The following is a 17326-nucleotide window of genomic DNA, read 5'->3' on the forward strand; positions in this document are numbered from 1 at the left end:
TACTTTGAAAGCCTGAAGGTGCGTAACTTCCTCATTACCTATCACAGTTTCGGAAACCCTGAAATGTCAGGATAGCAGTAAATTCCCCAAAATGATCCCTGTTTGTTCCACCCCAAGGAATTTAAATAGAGGCTGGGTGAGTATTTTTCAGATCAAATTTTTTCTCACAAGGTTTTGAAATATAAAAAAAGAAAAGAAAAAATATGTTTTTTTTTTCTTCATTTTCCAAAAACATTTGGCAACAAACAAGATCTGAAAAATACTCACCATGCTTCTTATCAAATTCCTTGGAGTGTCTACTTTCCAACAAGGGGTCATTTGGGAGGGGGGTGGGGTTTGGTGCTATCCTGGCATTTCAGGGCCTCTGAAACTGTGATAGGTAGTCAGGAAGTGTAATGAGGAAATAAAGAACTTTAAAAGCCTGAAGGTGAATATTGAATTTTAGGGTCCTGTACTTGGCTGGACTGCCAAAATGTCTCTCACATGTGGTACCCCCATACTCAGGAGAAGTAGCAGAATGTATTTTGGGGTGTCATTCCACATATACCCATGGCATGTGTGAGGAATAAATCATTTAAGTGACAATTTTGTGTAAAAAAAAAAATGTATTTTGGGCCGGTATGTAAACAGCGGTTGCACCATGCATGTGAGGTATCGCCGTTAACGTCAGATCAAGGGCAGTAATTCTAACAGTAGACCTCCTCTGTAAATCTAAAATGGTAGTTTGTAAAGGCTTTTAAAACGTAGCCTATGCATATTAAAAATGTATGCAGTTTGGTATCTATTTACTCGGCATACCATCATCTATTACATCTTATCAAATAATTGGCCAATATATTGTGTTTTTGTGCATTAAAAGTAAAAAAAGTGTATTTTTGTTTTAAAAATTGCATTTGAAAAACCGCTGCGTGAGTACCATGTGACATAAAAAATTGCAGAACCCACCATTTTATTCACTAGGGTGTCTGTTTTAAAAAAAAATATATAATGTTTGGGGTTTAAATTAATTTCCTAGCAAAAAATACTGATTTTTTTCAAGTGAACAAAAAGTGTCAGAAAAGGCTTGGTGTTCAGGTGGTTAGAAGAGTGAGTGATGTGTGGTATAAACTTCTAATGCTGGGCAGAAAATGCCCCCACCCCCCAAAACGACCCCTTTTTGGAAAGTAGACACCCCAAACTATTTGCTGAGAGGCACGTTGAATCAATAGAAGAATTTATTTTTTTACCACAAGTTTTTGGAAAATGACAAACAAAAATTATTTTTTTTAAATAGAAACAATTGAGTACTGATGTGATACTTTTTTTATTTGCACTAACATACAATTTTGAGGACAAGCTTTCGGGGTATGTCCCCTTCTTCAAGGTCCAGGCAGTACTATTTCACAAAGTTTTAGCAGAATGTTAAAAGAGATGTTGGGAAAAAAAAAAAAACAGAAAGAAACACACACAAACAAATGTACACAGCAATGGTTTTAAAACTAGGATTAGACTAGAGATAAGACACAGCAAAAGCAAAGTATCTGCCTCCCCTCTCTGCCAATCCCTCCACTGGCCTCCACTCGGTGTCCTCCACCCCTCTCTGCCAATCCCTCCACTGGCCTCCACTCAGTGTCCTCCACCCCTCTCTGCCAATCCCTCCACTGGCCTCCACTCAGTGTCCTCCATCCCTCTCTGCCAATCCCTCCACTGGCCTCCACTCAGTGTCCTCCACCCCTCTCTGCCAATCCCTCCACTGGCCTCCACTCAGTGTCCTCCATCCCTCTCTGCCAATCCCTCCACTGGCCTCCACTCAGTGTCCTCCACCCCTCTCTGCCAATCCCTCCACTGGCCTCCACTCAGTGTCCTCCACCCCTCTCTGCCAATCCCTCCACTGGCCTCCACTCAGTGTCCTCCATCCCTCTCTGCCAATCCCTCCACTGGCCTCCACTCAGTGTCCTCCACCCCTCTCTGCCAATCCCTCCACTGGCCTCCACTCAGTGTCCTCCACCCCTCTCTGCCAATCCCTCCACTGGCCTCCACTCAGTGTCCTCCATCCCTCTCTGCCAATCCCTCCACTGGCCTCCACTCAGTGTCCTCCACCCCTCTCTGCCAATCCCTCCACTGGCCTCCACTCAGTGTCCTCCATCCCTCTCTGCCAGTCCCTCCACTCCACTCCTTCTCCCATGCTCGTCTCCAGGACTTCTCCATAGCTTCCCCCATCCTCTGGAACTCTCTACCCCAATTTATCAGACTATCGCCTACTCTGCTCACTTTTAGGCGATCTCTGAAAACCTATCTCTTCAGGGAAGCCTATCCTGCCCTCAGCTAATAATGGAATCTTCTACTCTTCCAACCAGTCCATCCCCCACAGTTACTACCTTTTGTACCACTAGCCCCTCCCCCCTAGATTGTAAGCTCCAAGGATCAGGGCCCTCCTATCCCTCTTATATTGAACTGTATTGTTGCTGTATTGTCTCCCGTTATATTGTAAATCGCTGAGCAAACTGTTGGCGCTATATAAATCCTGGCAAAAAACAAAAGTGGATTGTAGTGAGTGCTCTTGTATAAACACAGCAGCTAGAACACCTAAGGCAACCACAATGCCTTTAAATGCAAATTGTAAACGAGGGTAGTATGGTGCAGCGCTAAAGGAATTAAACTGAAAACAGTCAGAAGTCAGTGTATTAATGTTCGTGGTTTCTTATAAAAGGGTGCAAACTTCCAAAGCTCTTGCGGCCTCAAATAATAGCAATGCGCACTCACCAGAAACGCATGGGTTATGCGCATGTAGGAATAATCATTCCAGATGTCAGATCCTCCAAAGTTCAGATGGCAGGCATCCCTCTCACGGTGGGTCACCGAAGACTCAAAACCGGATCCTGAGGTCCCCTTTAAGGTCAATCAGGCACTCCACATTGGTGGTGAAACTCTCTCCTCTGAATGGTACAGGCACCTTCTCTGTGGGGGTAACAGCTCCACAAAGGAGCCCCAGAAAAAACACAGGTGCCAGAGATAGTGTAGTATGTTTAGGAAAATTTATTTGCCTCAGCATAGAATACAGGGTAGCATGCAGATCCAGACCCATAAAAGGTTAAAAATAGGATTAGGAAGGTAGCAATAGCAGAGCGTGACGTCATTCGTACCGCCGGAGCCACAAGGAGGCTCGGCGGACATCTTTACTAGGGTCAGTATTGTATCATTAACTCAGAAAAGTCCCTTCTATTGCTTTCAGCCTCCTCCAATTCTTTGTTTTTCTCAGTTCTGATCTCACTTCCTGTTACGGGATGGCTATGTTCATTCTTTATGGTCCCAGTATAGGATGGTAGCCACCTTCTCTTGCTGGCTTCCAAGGTAGACTATGGACTATGGAATCAGTAGTGCACTGCTCTTTCAGATGACACAACTGCATGGTTTTACTGCTATTCCTCCAACATTAAAGTGTTCGCAAGACCTTAGAGGAAAACTATTTTTTTCCCCAAAAAATGTTATTCTACTTACAGTATTCAATAAAAAAAAACTTTTTTAATAAAAATTTAGTTCCACTTTTTAATGTATTATATTATATAAATAAAAATGTTTTCGTGTTAACACCTCTTTCAGTTTTTTTTTATGTTTTTGTGCATTTTCACTGATAATGTTGCACGAATTTCAAAGCGAATGGAAAGGAATGCCGATGGTCATACCATGCAGAGTGTGAAACAAACACAAAACTTTTAGAAAGCTAAATTTCTGCATCTCACAGCACCAACTATGCTTCCTACCACTACAAGCTATATGATAGCCTCAAGTCTCCACCCCAGCAACTTATACTCACCAATCCATGCTCCTTCAGAGGCCCACTTCATCAGAACCCACTTATCCATTATCTTTGTTGGGAATATGTGACCTCCCCCATGTGACAGGTTTATTCCAGAGTGGCTAATCACCAGGCATGAACACTGTCATGTAAGGAGGAGCAGTGACACCATCTCCTTGGGTAAGCACCTACACACCATCCAACAAGCCAAGGGAAGGCTATCACCATTCAGGACGTCACTTTAAATAGTCAAAAATTTGGACATTGAAGAGAAAAAAATGGCTTTATGCAGCAGTATGTTATCTCCAATGAAGAAATTGCATTAGTAAATGACTGTTAGTAGCAGGGGCAGACTGACAACTCATGGGGCCCCTGTGTCCTTGCCCAAACTCAAAAAAACTATGAAAAAGGTACCAGTGGCATCACATGGGGCCCCCTACTGACCCCGGGCCCGCGGGCAGTGCCCGAGTTTCCAAATGATCAGTCCGCCCCTGGTTAGTAGTGTAACCGTTCAGTTGGGTGAAACAGCTAAGGCAATGGTTTTCAACCTTATTGAGACCAGGGCCTGGTAAACTCTTTCCAAACCTTCCATGGCCCAACAGTGAAAAAAAAACTTTATACACACACACAACAAAAGAATAGGAATACAAAATATGTAGTTGTATGGGGCTGGGGCTGGGTGTCACTGCTGGGGGTGGGGTTGTTGTAGAGAAGATTGAGAGAGAGACTTGGTGAAGGTTTCTGGAAGGACCTGTGGAAAGTTGTGGAGGATGGAGTCTCTGAAAGAACCTGGAGGTCTTTCTAAAAGTCTGGGGAATTTGCAGGAGCTGGGGTTCATTATGGGACACTGTTGGAGTTCGGGGACACTATGGGGGCTGGAGGCTCCGTGGTAAGCTAGGATACACTGTGGGGGGTTGTGCAACACTTTGGGGGCTGGAGGCTCCGTGGTAAGCTAGGATACACTGTGGGGGGTTGTGCAACACTTTGGGGGCTGGAGGCTCTTTGCAGCTTAAAGTGAAATTCAATTCTGGTTTCAGAAAATACACTCACCGGACACTTTATTAGGTACACCTTGCTAGTACCGGGTTGGACCCCCTTTTGCCATCAGAACTACCTTAATTCTTTGTGGCACTGTTGGAGTTTGGGGGCACTATGGGGGCTGGAGGCTCCGTGGTAAGCTAGGAGGCACTGTGGGGGGGTTTGTGCAGTACTATGGGGGCTGGAGGCTCTTTGCAGCTTAAAGTGAAATTAAATTCTGGTTTAAGAAAATACACTCACCGGCCACAGGCCTGGGGTCGCTTTGTGAGTTTTAGGGGCACTGCAATGGCACTATGGGAGGTTAAGGAGACAGTGGACACTCCCATAGTGCAGCAATATTATTTATTAAAACAGCATTCTATGTACATTTATGTTTCTGACTTTTGAAGTTTTTATCCTTTGGTATTAATAAATAACTTTGCTGCACTATGGGAGTGTCTTCTCTCTTTTAATGATCACATTAGCAGAAGCGAGGTAAGAAGAAACCCACCGCACACCGGAGGTATCACTGGTGTCCTCAGGGGCAGACTGACCATTGGGGAACTCGGGCACTGCCCGAGGGCTCGGGGTCAGTAGGGGGCCCCATGAGATGTCCCTGGTACCTTTCATAGGCTCTTTTGGCTGTGGTTTGAGTGTGGGAGAGGATACAAGGGCCCCATGATCCCCTATTGCCCGGGGGCCCCATGAGTTGTCAGTCCACCCCTGGGTGTTCTTATATATTGGGAAGGATATCCACAAGCTTGACATTGACCACCCTCATCAAGGACCACTTTCTAACGTGTTTCACTTATAGTTCTTAGTCGTAGAGGTCTCAAGCTTGTGAATATCCTTCCCATTTATTATGGACACTAGTGATCCCTTTGGTGTGTGGTGGCTTTCTTCTTAACACTTGGTCTGCACATGGAGACAGTTCCTACAACCCTCAGCTTCAAGCAGCAGTGCGGAGAAGTGGCTTTATGTCTAAGTCAGCAATGGGCAAACTACGGCCCACGGGCCTTTTAATCCGGCCCGCGGAGTGTGATACATTGGCTGTCAGGATGTGTAGGCGGGGCAGCGTGACGAATGTGAGGGGAGCTAGGCTCCTCTCACAGTCCGCCCTGAAGACCGGAACGGCGCGGGAACACGGCGAGAGGAACGCGCGGAGCAAAGGTAAGTAAATTGACACAGGGGGGACTTGGCTTACTACTTGGGGGGGAATAGTACTATGGGGGATGAATTAATATGGGGGGATGAATTACTATAGGGGGGATGAATTACTATATGGGGGATGAATTACTATATGGGGGATGAATTACTATGGGGGATGAATTACTATATGGGGGATGAATTACTATATGGGGGATGAATTACTATGGGGGATGAATTACTATGGGGGATGAATTACTATGGGGGATGAATTACTATATGGGGGATGAATTACTATGGGGGATGAATTACTATATGGGGGATGAATTACTATATGGGGGATGAATTACTATATGGGGGATGAATTACTATGGGGGATGAATTACTATATGGGGGATGAATTACTATATGGGGGATGAATTACTATGGGGGATGAATTACTATGGGGGATGAATTACTATATGGGGGATGAATTACTATGGGGGATGAATTACTATATGGGGGATTAATTACTATGCTTACTATGGGGGAGTATTACTATACTTACTATGGATGACACATACGCATCATTCATCTACTCTTGGTCCGGCCCCCGGGTCCAATATATGAACCCATTGCGGCCCTCAAGTCAAAAAGTTTGCCCACCCCTGGTCTAAGCACTACAATATTGGGAGTGTTATACTAATATGGAGGGATTATCTGGAGTTTGCCATCTGCTTGGAGTCTTATGCGCACATTGACCTCTATAAATGCATGTTATGTGCATTTAAACCATGGCAACATCTAATGTTTGTGTAGTATTATGTTCAGCAGACTGTGTTCTTCTATTGTTGTGACTTAGATGACATTCAGAGCACATTTTATGCCCAGTTCATGCAAAACTCCACGTAATCCCAAGGGGTTCACATACTTTTTCTTGCAACTGTATCTATCAAAGCCAAATGTTTATGTAAGCAGATGATAGTGGAAAGAAAGTCTCACTTTTGGTTCTGCAACTGCGGTTTACTAAGGAGATCCAATTGCCCAAATTGTAAGCTGATCAACAAAAGGCAGAATACTTTGGATGGGAGCAACAGTCAAAGGTCAGCATATTGCCATTGTATAGCAACTGTACGGGCCCCAAGGATTTCAATATATATTCTGCTTCTGAACCCTTAACCACCAGGGACAATATTTACATTAAAGCTGAACTTCAGGCAAATATTAAAAAAAGTAAAAATAAATGCACATCTGTATTGTTTAGTACATAATTAAATATATTTTTAAATGCAAGCAGTGTAAGTACTTTAATTTGCCTTGGTATTAGCCACTTACAGGGATTGAACAAAAATATGGAAATACTGGGTAAAAGAACAAAATTGTTACCTAATAATAGTATTGGACCACCTTTGGCATCTGAGACGGCCTAAATTCTCCTGGGAATTAACAAATATAAGTGTTGGATGGTGGACAATGGAATCCGATACCACTCTTCATGCAAAAATAGTTCCAGTTCTCGCAGAGATACAGGACCCGGAAAACAAGCCCGAAACTAGTTCTTTAAATTCAACCATAATGGCTCTATGATATTGAGGTCTAGCAACTGCAGCGCCCAGGAAAGTTGTGAGAGTTCACGATTTGACACCAGCTTTGTGAATCAGAACATTATCATCTTGGTAAATGGCTCTGTCTTCAAGAAACAATGTCTGTACCATGGGGTGCACATGGTTGGCGAAAATTTGTACATAGTCGCTAGCAGTGACTCTACCTTTCCAGGTTGATGATGGGGCCTGCAGAATACCAAGATATGGCTGCCCAAACCATGATTTCCCCACCACTATGCTTTACCATTGGCACAAGACAGTCCTGGACGTAAGCTTGGGATGGCGTTCCACCACACATAAACAGGTTCGATGATTGGGAACAGTTCGATTCCTCTGACCATATTACAGTCTGCCATGGATCGACAGTCCACGTTTTATGGGTGTTGCACCCCTCTCTCCTCTTCTGAGCATTAATATCATTCACTAGAGTTCCTTCTACACAGTTTTTGTTGGCACAGGCTGTGGAAGACTGAGATTTAGGCCCCCCTTACCCTCATGGGATGGTGGCAGTAGATGTTTCAAGCCCCCCATTGATTCATCAATCAATGGAGGAGGGGTATGATAGGTTAAAAAAGGTCAACCTATTGGGAATGTTCTGGAAGTTCTGGGGGGTTCTCTAGGATAGGTTTCAGAATTTCCCATGACCCCTATTTAAGCAGGAGGCTGGGGGGGCGGTCTTTGCCAGTCACCAGAGGGATATTTGGAGAGCGCCCCACTGATTTTGGCTGATTTTCTTTACAGTTATAAAACCTTTATAGATTAAAAGAGTTATGGTGAACTGTTTATATTTGTGAAAACCAATAAACAAGAATGCGGGCGATATAAATCCAGTTTGGTGTGTCTAGTGTTCTTTGTATGTTTGGAGTTTATGCCACCTACCGTCCCATGTTACATCACTTCCGCTTTCAACAAGAAACGTGTCGTCATTTTCACATCTACAAATCATGTAGTGTTTCCAAATTTTTGTCCAACCCCTGCTCATCCCCCACTAAAGTGGAGCTCAGACTAGGAGTGAAAGAAGAAGCACAAAGAGCCAATCAGTGGTGTTGTGTTGCTAACAAAGGGAACGCTGATAGGAGGAGAACTCAGAGTGACCAAGAGATGAGTGCACCAATTTGCTGCTTCTTTAACTGTCCAATCGCAGGCTAGGGGAGGGACAACACTTTTCCGGGTTACATAAAGTGGTTGTAAAGAAAAGAAGGTTTTTACCTTCAAGCATTCAACACATAAAAGTAAAAAAACTTCTGTGTACTTCTCCCCCCCACAGGCCTCCTAATACTCACCTGAGCCCTCTCTTAACCCAGCAATGTGCACAGGAACCTCAACTGTCTTGGGTCTCTCTCCTCATTGGCTGAGCCCTTGGTTCCCACTGCTGTCAATTACAGCCAGTGAGCCAATGAAAGGAGAGTGGAGGGCGGGGTTGAGCTACACCTCTATGTGCTCGGGAATGCGCACACACCAGTGCCCCCATAGCAAACAGCTTGTGTCAGGGATCCGGGTATGACCAAAAATGTGTGGACTGACACAGGGAAGTAACAGGCTTCAGGAATGATGTAAAAACAATACAGTTTATTATTAGCCACCCAAATATACAACGCACAGTAAACAAACCAACCTTCCACTAATCTTAGTATGTGCAGGCGTAGTCAGGGCTGGAGAGGTGGAAGGGTCAGGCCGCCCAAATGGTTCTGTTAACGACCGTCTGGTGGTACCTCTAGCAGTCCTCAGGACAGGATTCCCCAGGGCGCGGATTCTAAGTCCCAGTCTGCTTATTCACCAGGGCCCCTGATGGTGGGGATGGACTTGGAGCAGACAGGAACCAGGTCACAGCCCCTGAGTACACCTGCTTGTGGTAGAGGGATCTGCCAGAGGTATATACTGATGTGAAGAGGCAGAAGGTGTGAGCAGGGATGGCTGGATCCGTGCAGGATGGATGGATGGATCATCTGGGTAGCGTAAGGCGTAGTCAGGCAGGCCAGGTCAGCAACGTGCGGGCAGCGAGGTACCGAAGGAGCAGGCAGAGAATGGTCAGGGTCACAAGTCGGGTTCAGTAACTCACGGGCAGCGCGGTACAGAGTATCAGGCAGAGAATGGTCAGGGTCACAAGCCGGGTTCAGTAACTCACGGGCAGCACAATACAGAGGGTCAGGCAGAAGGACGGTCAGGCAAGCCAGGAGTTAAACAGGAGACGGTCAGCAACAATGCAGAGATCGGCAACAGAAGATAGGCAGAGGAACAGGAACACAGGATACCAGGTACAGGGGCTCATGGGAAACAATACACAAAGGCACTGACTGCAGGTCTGACCATTCCTTAAATACACCTCCTGCAATCAGCCTCAGGTGATGGCTGATTGCAGGAGTGAGCTTCTGGTTGCTGAGAGCACCCGCTGGCCAGCCCTGGTACTGCAGCCCACACGGCAGGTGAGTCCCACCACCAGTGGTGAACCCATTCCTGACAGCTTGCTATTGGGGGCACTAGTCAAGGCACAGGAGCCAGTAGTGCTGGTGGGGGACCAAGAAGAAGAGGATCTGGGCTGCTCTGTGCAAACCCAATGCACAGAGCAGGTAAGTATGTTTGTTATTAAAGAAAAAAAAAATCTCGTCTCCTGCCCTGCCAGACAGAGCTGTCCTTATGGTAGAGCTGTGCAATGGAGCTTTTCCATGGATTTCCAGTCACAAGTAAAACTGGTAAACCCAGTCATCTTCCATACAAGCCCAGCCCTAACTATGTCCGTGTGATTGTGGTAGGGGTAATAAAATGTACGAAGCAGCAAAGACTGATATGAATGGTTTAATTTTTTTTTGAAAGGGAGTTATCAACCTGCTTGTGGTCAGTGTGAGCGAACAGGAGGTACAATAGAAACTTGTCTCAGTCATAGCAGACATTCATCTCTTGCAGGTCACAGAAGCTATGAAACCTCTGGTACTGCTCATCCTATTCTGTAAGTATTGGAATTTTCTATATTTTTATGTCCCGTTGTTTTATCCATGAAATGCCCAACAAAGGACATGAACAAGAGTCATCTAACAATGCAATCTTATCAACTGGATCGTTCTTAGAAATATATTTTGTTCAGTGATTTCAACACAAAGCCATCCGTAAATCAAGCATTTATGTTTCATACAAATTTTTTAGTGAAGATGATGAATTATGTTTCCCAATAATTTAAAGAGACCTTGTCATTGAGATGCCATGCCCCCTCCGAAGAAACCTTTACAGATGCAACTCATCAGGCTGTAGTGTGGCGTTTTTCCTACAGGACCCAACAAGGCAAACACAAGATGTTCCTCTTTATGGACTACTGAGTGTCTACAGGAAGGGTGAAGAATGTGCTCTGTTTGGGGGAGTCTTGATTTCCATGAAGACCTCAATTATTTATCCATTACTTGGTGTCACTGCCAGCGGGACCTTTCAGGACACAAAGCTATGAATCTGCTCCTCCAGGAGGCGCCTTTTAGTTTATATCAAAGATATCAATTGTATCAGTTTCAACAACAGGGTTTGATAGCTATTGGACGGATGAGATCAAACTTTTTCTTGCATCTACACCAGCAATGGGCAAACTACGGCCCGGCGGACCTTTTAATCCGGCCCGCGGAGCTAGGCTCCCGCAAGGCCAGTGGTCGGCAAGCCGCGGCTCTTTAACAAACTTAGATGCGTGCCGGGCGCCCGCTCCCCTCCCTCCTCTCGGGCGGGCGGGCGGCCTCCTCTCCTCCTCTCCCCTCCCCTCCTCTCGGATGGCCGCCCCCCCTCTCGGATGGCCGCCCCCTCCCTCCTCTCGGGCGTCAGGACTCTGCAGCTGTCACGATGTAGGCGGGGCAGCCTGGATGTAGGCGGGGCAGCGTGACGAACTCTTCTCTCACAGTCCTCCCTGAAGACCAGAACGGCGCGGGAATACGAGAGGAACGCGCGGAGCAAAGGTAAGTGAACTGACACAGGGGGGACTTACTATATGGGGGACTTACTATATGGGGGATGAATTACTATATGGGGGATGAATTACTATATGGAGGACTTACTATATGGGGGATGAATTACTATATGGAGGACTTACTATATGGGGAATGAATTACTATATGGGGGACTTACTATATGGGGGACTTACTATATGGGGGACTTACTATATGGGGAATGAATTACTATATGGAGGACTTACTATATGGGGGACTTACTATATGGGGGACTTACTATATGGGGGACTTACTATATGGGGGACTTACTATATGGGGAATGAATTACTATATAGAGGACTTACTATATGGGGAATGAATTACTATATGGAGGACTTACTATATGGGGAATGAATTACTATATGGAGGACTTACTATATGGGGAATGAATTACTATATGGAGGACTTACTATATGGGGAATGAATTACTATATGGGGGACTTACTATATGGGGAATGAATTACTATATGGAGGACTTACTATATGGGGAATGAATTACTATATGGAGGACTTACTATATGGGGAATGAATTACTATATGTGGGACTTACTATATGGGGAATGAATTACTATATGGGGGACTTACTATATGGGGAATGAATTACTATATGGGGGACTTACTATATGGGGAATGAATTACTATATGGGGGACTTACTATATGGGGGACTTACTATATGGGGAATGAATTACTATATGGGGGACTTACTATATGGGGGACTTACTATATGGGGGATGAATTAATATGGGGGATGAATTACTATGTGGGGGATGAATTACTATGTGGGGAATGAATTACTATGTGGGGGATGAATTACTATATGGGGGATGAATTGCTATATGGGGGACGAATTACTATATGGGGGACGAATTACTATATGGGGGACGAATTACTATATGGGGGATGAATTACTATGGGGGATGAATTACTATATGGGGGATTAATTACTATGCTTACTATGGGGGAATATTACTATACTTACTATGGATGACACATACACATCATTCATCTACTCTTGGTCCGGCCCCCGGGTCCAATATATGAACCCATTGCGGCCCTCAAGTCAAAAAGTTTGCCCACCCCTGATCTACACCATCAAATTTTGGATATTGTGAGGACCCTAATGTGACGGGAGTCACTTTGGGTGGGGGGCCCATGGAACCCAGCTCACTTTGGAGAGGTGGGGAGACCCCTGTCTCAGCTCCACATATCCCTATTATGTGTAAGTCACCCTGTGCCTGTTAGGGGTACAGGGTGCTCTGTCCTAATATTGTGTAGGCTAATATTGTGGGGCTTGTGGATTGTTTGGTGTTATGTGGTTGCATCCCATTGTTCTATTGTATGTCTGGTTTGGGAGCAAACTATTATTGGATTTATGTGTTCATTTGTATTAGCTTAGTGGGGGGGGTGTCTCCAGCAGCCCTCCCTCCTGATGGGACTGTCTGATGGTGTGAAGTTTGAATACCTGTGTGACTCTTGTTACTAAATGTAGATTGCCCCACCCTGTGTCATTATGCAGGGAGGGGGGATTGCCCCCTGAGTGTATATATCTTGTATCTGTGTTCAAATAGAGTAGTCTACCTTCTGGTTTACTTCAAGACTGGTGTTGTCTAGTCTTGTATGGTCGGCTGTGGTGTCTGTTGTCGGTGTTCAGACGGGGAAGCGGTATCTAACGAAAGTACTCAGCGCAGTCTGAGTCGGTTCCGTTACACCTAATATGACAATGGACAGCAATGTTTGAAGACATAGACTTGGCAGAAGGAAAGCTTGTAAAGCATTGCACCAGCGATCAGTAGATCGCTGATATCATGCAGGTCTCCTGTAGACCTGTCAGAATATCTGCTTGCCGTACAGAATGTTCTTTGAAGGAAACTTCATTGTTCATTGAAAACTACAAACCGACAGCCACTGAGGCTGCTGGGACTTGTAGGCACTCATTCACAGAACTCGGTGAATGAGTGACGTGGCCGTGTGGGTGGAGCCCCGCACGGCCATGCTATGTTCAAATCTGACAGATAGTACGGGGAGAAGTTTCCCCGTACTATCTGTTGGGGGGGGGGGGGGCTGTAGCTATTGGAACATGTTACATGTTCCACCCTAAAAATAGGTGGAACATGTAACATGTTCCAAAGGTGAACCTATCCTTTAAGGATTCCCATCTGTATGAAAATTGTAGAAACAGAAACATTGAAGAGTGATTGTAAAAAAAGACAAAGTGGTCTATCAAGTCTGCCCCATTAATCTACATTTGTTCCAAGCATATCTTATTTCACTTATTTATTTCAGGTACTTATATAGCACCATCAATTTATGTAGCACTTTACATATATATTGTACATTCACATCAGTCCCTAACCCTCAAGGGGCGTACAATCTAAGGTTCCTAACCCTCAAGGGGCGTACAATCTAAGGTTCCTAACCCTCAAGGGGTATACAATCTAAGGTCCCTAAGCCTCAAGGGGCATACAATCTAAGGTCCCTAACTCACATTCATACATACACATACAAGGGACAATTTAGACAGGAGCCAATTAACCTACCAGCATGTCTTTGGAGTGTGGGAGGAAACTGGAGTACCCAGAGGAAACCCACGCAGGCACAGGGAGAACATGCAAACTCCAGGCAGGTGGTGTTGTGGGTGGGATTCAAACCAACAACCCTAGTACTGCCAGGCGGAATTGCTTACCATTTAGCCACTGTGCTGCCCGCTCACTCACTTTCACTTGCTGTTGACTGACTCACTACCTCTGCTGGAAGTCTTTTCCAAGCATCAACTACTCTTTCTACAAACTAAAACTTTCTAAGATTAGTTTTGAACGTTCCTCCTGAACCTCATTCACACCCTTCATGTATTATAGGTTTCAGTTATCTCTTCCCTTTCTCTTATTTCCTCCAGACTGTACATATTTTGGGTCAGCAGATTTATAATGTGTCTGCAGTAGATCAGCAATGTATTTATATACTAGAGCAGAGTTCTCCCATTTATGAGGATCATCATAAGCAATGCAATGCTGGATGAATCCAATATACGATCATTGTGTGCACATCTACATGCATATGTGGAGCTACTTATACATCAATGAACTGAAACTTTAAAAAATGGACATCCTGACAACTTTGGACTATAAACTATATTAGGGGTCTCCAAACTGTGGACGAGGGCTTGATGTGGTCACTTGCTTTCTTTTATCCGGCCCTTAGGGCACTATTGCTCCCACTGACACCAGAGATGGAGAACTAATTCTTCCAATGACACCAACATTGGGATACAATTCCTTCCACTGATACCATAGATGAGGAACTAATTCTTCTGCTGGCACCAATGATGGGGCACTATTCCTTTCACTGATACAAGGCACTATATCTTCCGCTAAAACCAGAGATGGGGAACTAATTCTCTCACTGACACCAACACTGGAAAACTATTCCTTCCACTGATACCATAGATGGGGAACTAATTCTTCTGCTGACACCAATCATGAGGCAGTATTCCTTCCACTGACACCAATGATGGGGCACTTTTCCTTCCACTGATAGAAGGCACCATTCCTCCCACTGAAACCAGAGATGGGGAACTAATTCTCCCACTGACACCAACACTGGGATACTATTCCTTCCACTGATACCATAGATGGGGAACTAATTCTTCAGCTTACACCAATGATGAGGCAGTATTCCTTCCACTAACACCAATGATGGGGCACTATTCCTTCCACTGATACAAGGCACTATTCCTCCCACTGAAACCAGAGATGGGGAACTAATTCTCCCACTGACACCAACACTGGGATACTATTCCTTCCACTGATACCATAGATGGGATACTAATTCTTCCACTGACACCTATGAGAAGGCAGTATTCCTCCCATTGACACCAATGATGGGGCACTATTCCTTCCATTGATACAAGGAGCTATTCCTCCCACTGAAACCAGAGATGGGAACTAATTCTCCCACTGACACCAACACTGGGATACTATCCTTCCACTGTACCATAGATGGGGAACTAATTCTTCAGCTTACACCAATGATGAGGCAGTATTCCTTCCACTAACACCAATGATGGGGCACTATTCCTTCCATTGATACAAGGCACTATTCCTTCCACTGATACCATAGATTGGGTACTAATTCTTCCACTGACACCAATGAGGAGGCAGTATTCCTCCCATTGACACCAATGATGGGGCACTATTCCTCCCTCTGTCACAAATTATGTAAGTTTTCTAATCACACTGACCATAGCCTATGCCATTGTTTACTCCCATCAATGCCAGAGCATTTTCTACTCCCACTGGCTACAGTTTGGCCCCCCTAAAATTTGAGGCATTACACTGGCCATTTTTTTCAAAAATATGGAGACCCCTGAACTATATCATAATTCTATCATTTGACTGATCAGAATTAAAAAGAAATCCTTTATGTACAGTGACCTTAAGCAAAGTGCATTACAAAAATTATGTTGAGAAACCCGGTTGACAATTGACAGCACCTAAAAGGCTCCTGTCATGTTTTGACCTCCAGTTGTAGGAACCCTAACCAGACCCACCATCAAAGACCTGACACAGGAGAAGTCACTTCCCTAGAAACTCATTGGCTCCACTCTTACCTGTGAAATGTGAATTTCAATAAGCTTTTTTAAAAAGGACATAATTTCAAGTGTGAACACCTTCAAAACCGGGCATACCTCTACACCTATCCGAGATTGGATCCAGAGAAATTTGTCAATATTTATTCTTGTGTTCTATGAGGAGACCCGTCCAGTTGTTTTAAATGTCATAGGAGAGATTGAACTAAGAGTTAAATTTTTTTATTTTCCCTAATCTGCCTTCAAATGTTTGGATTAGGTCCCTATGGAAAGTACACAAATTTCCTATTGAGTGTCCTTGTGGCCCCCGTTCCATTGGGAGGAAGAAAACTGTATATGCCTCTATTTGGATGAGAATGTTGGAATCTTGTATTTTTTACAACATACAGCCTGTTTGCTATATATTGAGTATACAGGACTATGTGCAAACATTTATGTATTTTTAATCACTGCACTTTTTGAATATTAATTAGAAATACTTATTTAACGCACATATAGAATAAATATGAGTAATTGTTTTTAACTGAGACCTTCTGTGTGAGGTGCAAATTTAGAGACCAACCATTCTTGTAAGTCATTTTAAAAATAGTTTATTGAGTGAACAACTGACCACAAACAGAAACAACTTTGCACGCTTTGTAACCAACTGGCCACAATTATCTAAGAATCTTTATATACAAGTGTGTCAGGCTAATGTACAATGCAGTGTTTTAGGTTTAGGTAAGATATACATACACTATATTTCCAAAAGTATTGGGCCAGCCCTCCAAATCTTTGGATTCAGGTGTTCCATTCCCCTCCATGGACACAGGTGTATACAATCAAGCCCCTAGGCATGCAGACTACTTTTACAAACATTGGTGAAAGAATGGGTCGCTCTCAGGAGCTCAGTGACTTCAAGCGTGGTCCTGTGATAGGTTGTCACCTGTGCAATAAGTCCATCCGTGACATTTCCTGGGTACTAAATATTCCACACTCAACTGTTAGCGGAAGCAACTGGGAACAATAGCAACTCAGCCACGAAGTGGTAGGCCACGTAAAATGACAGAGCTGCTGAAGCGTACAGTGCTCAGAAGTCGCCAACTGTCTGCAGAGTCAATAGCTAAAGACCTCCAAACTTGGTGTGGCCGTCAGATTATCACAACAACAGTGCGTAGAGAGCTTCATGGAATGGGTTTCCATGGCCGAGCAGCTGCATCCAAGCCTTACATCACCAAGTGCAATGCAAAGCGTCGGATGCTGCCACTGGACTTGAGAGCAGAGGAG

The sequence above is a fragment of the Staurois parvus genome, unplaced genomic scaffold, assembly GCF_062004578.1.
Source record: "Staurois parvus isolate SC_StPar_1 unplaced genomic scaffold, SC_StPar_1.0 ptg000948l, whole genome shotgun sequence".
Lineage (NCBI taxonomy): Eukaryota > Metazoa > Chordata > Amphibia > Anura > Ranidae > Staurois > Staurois parvus.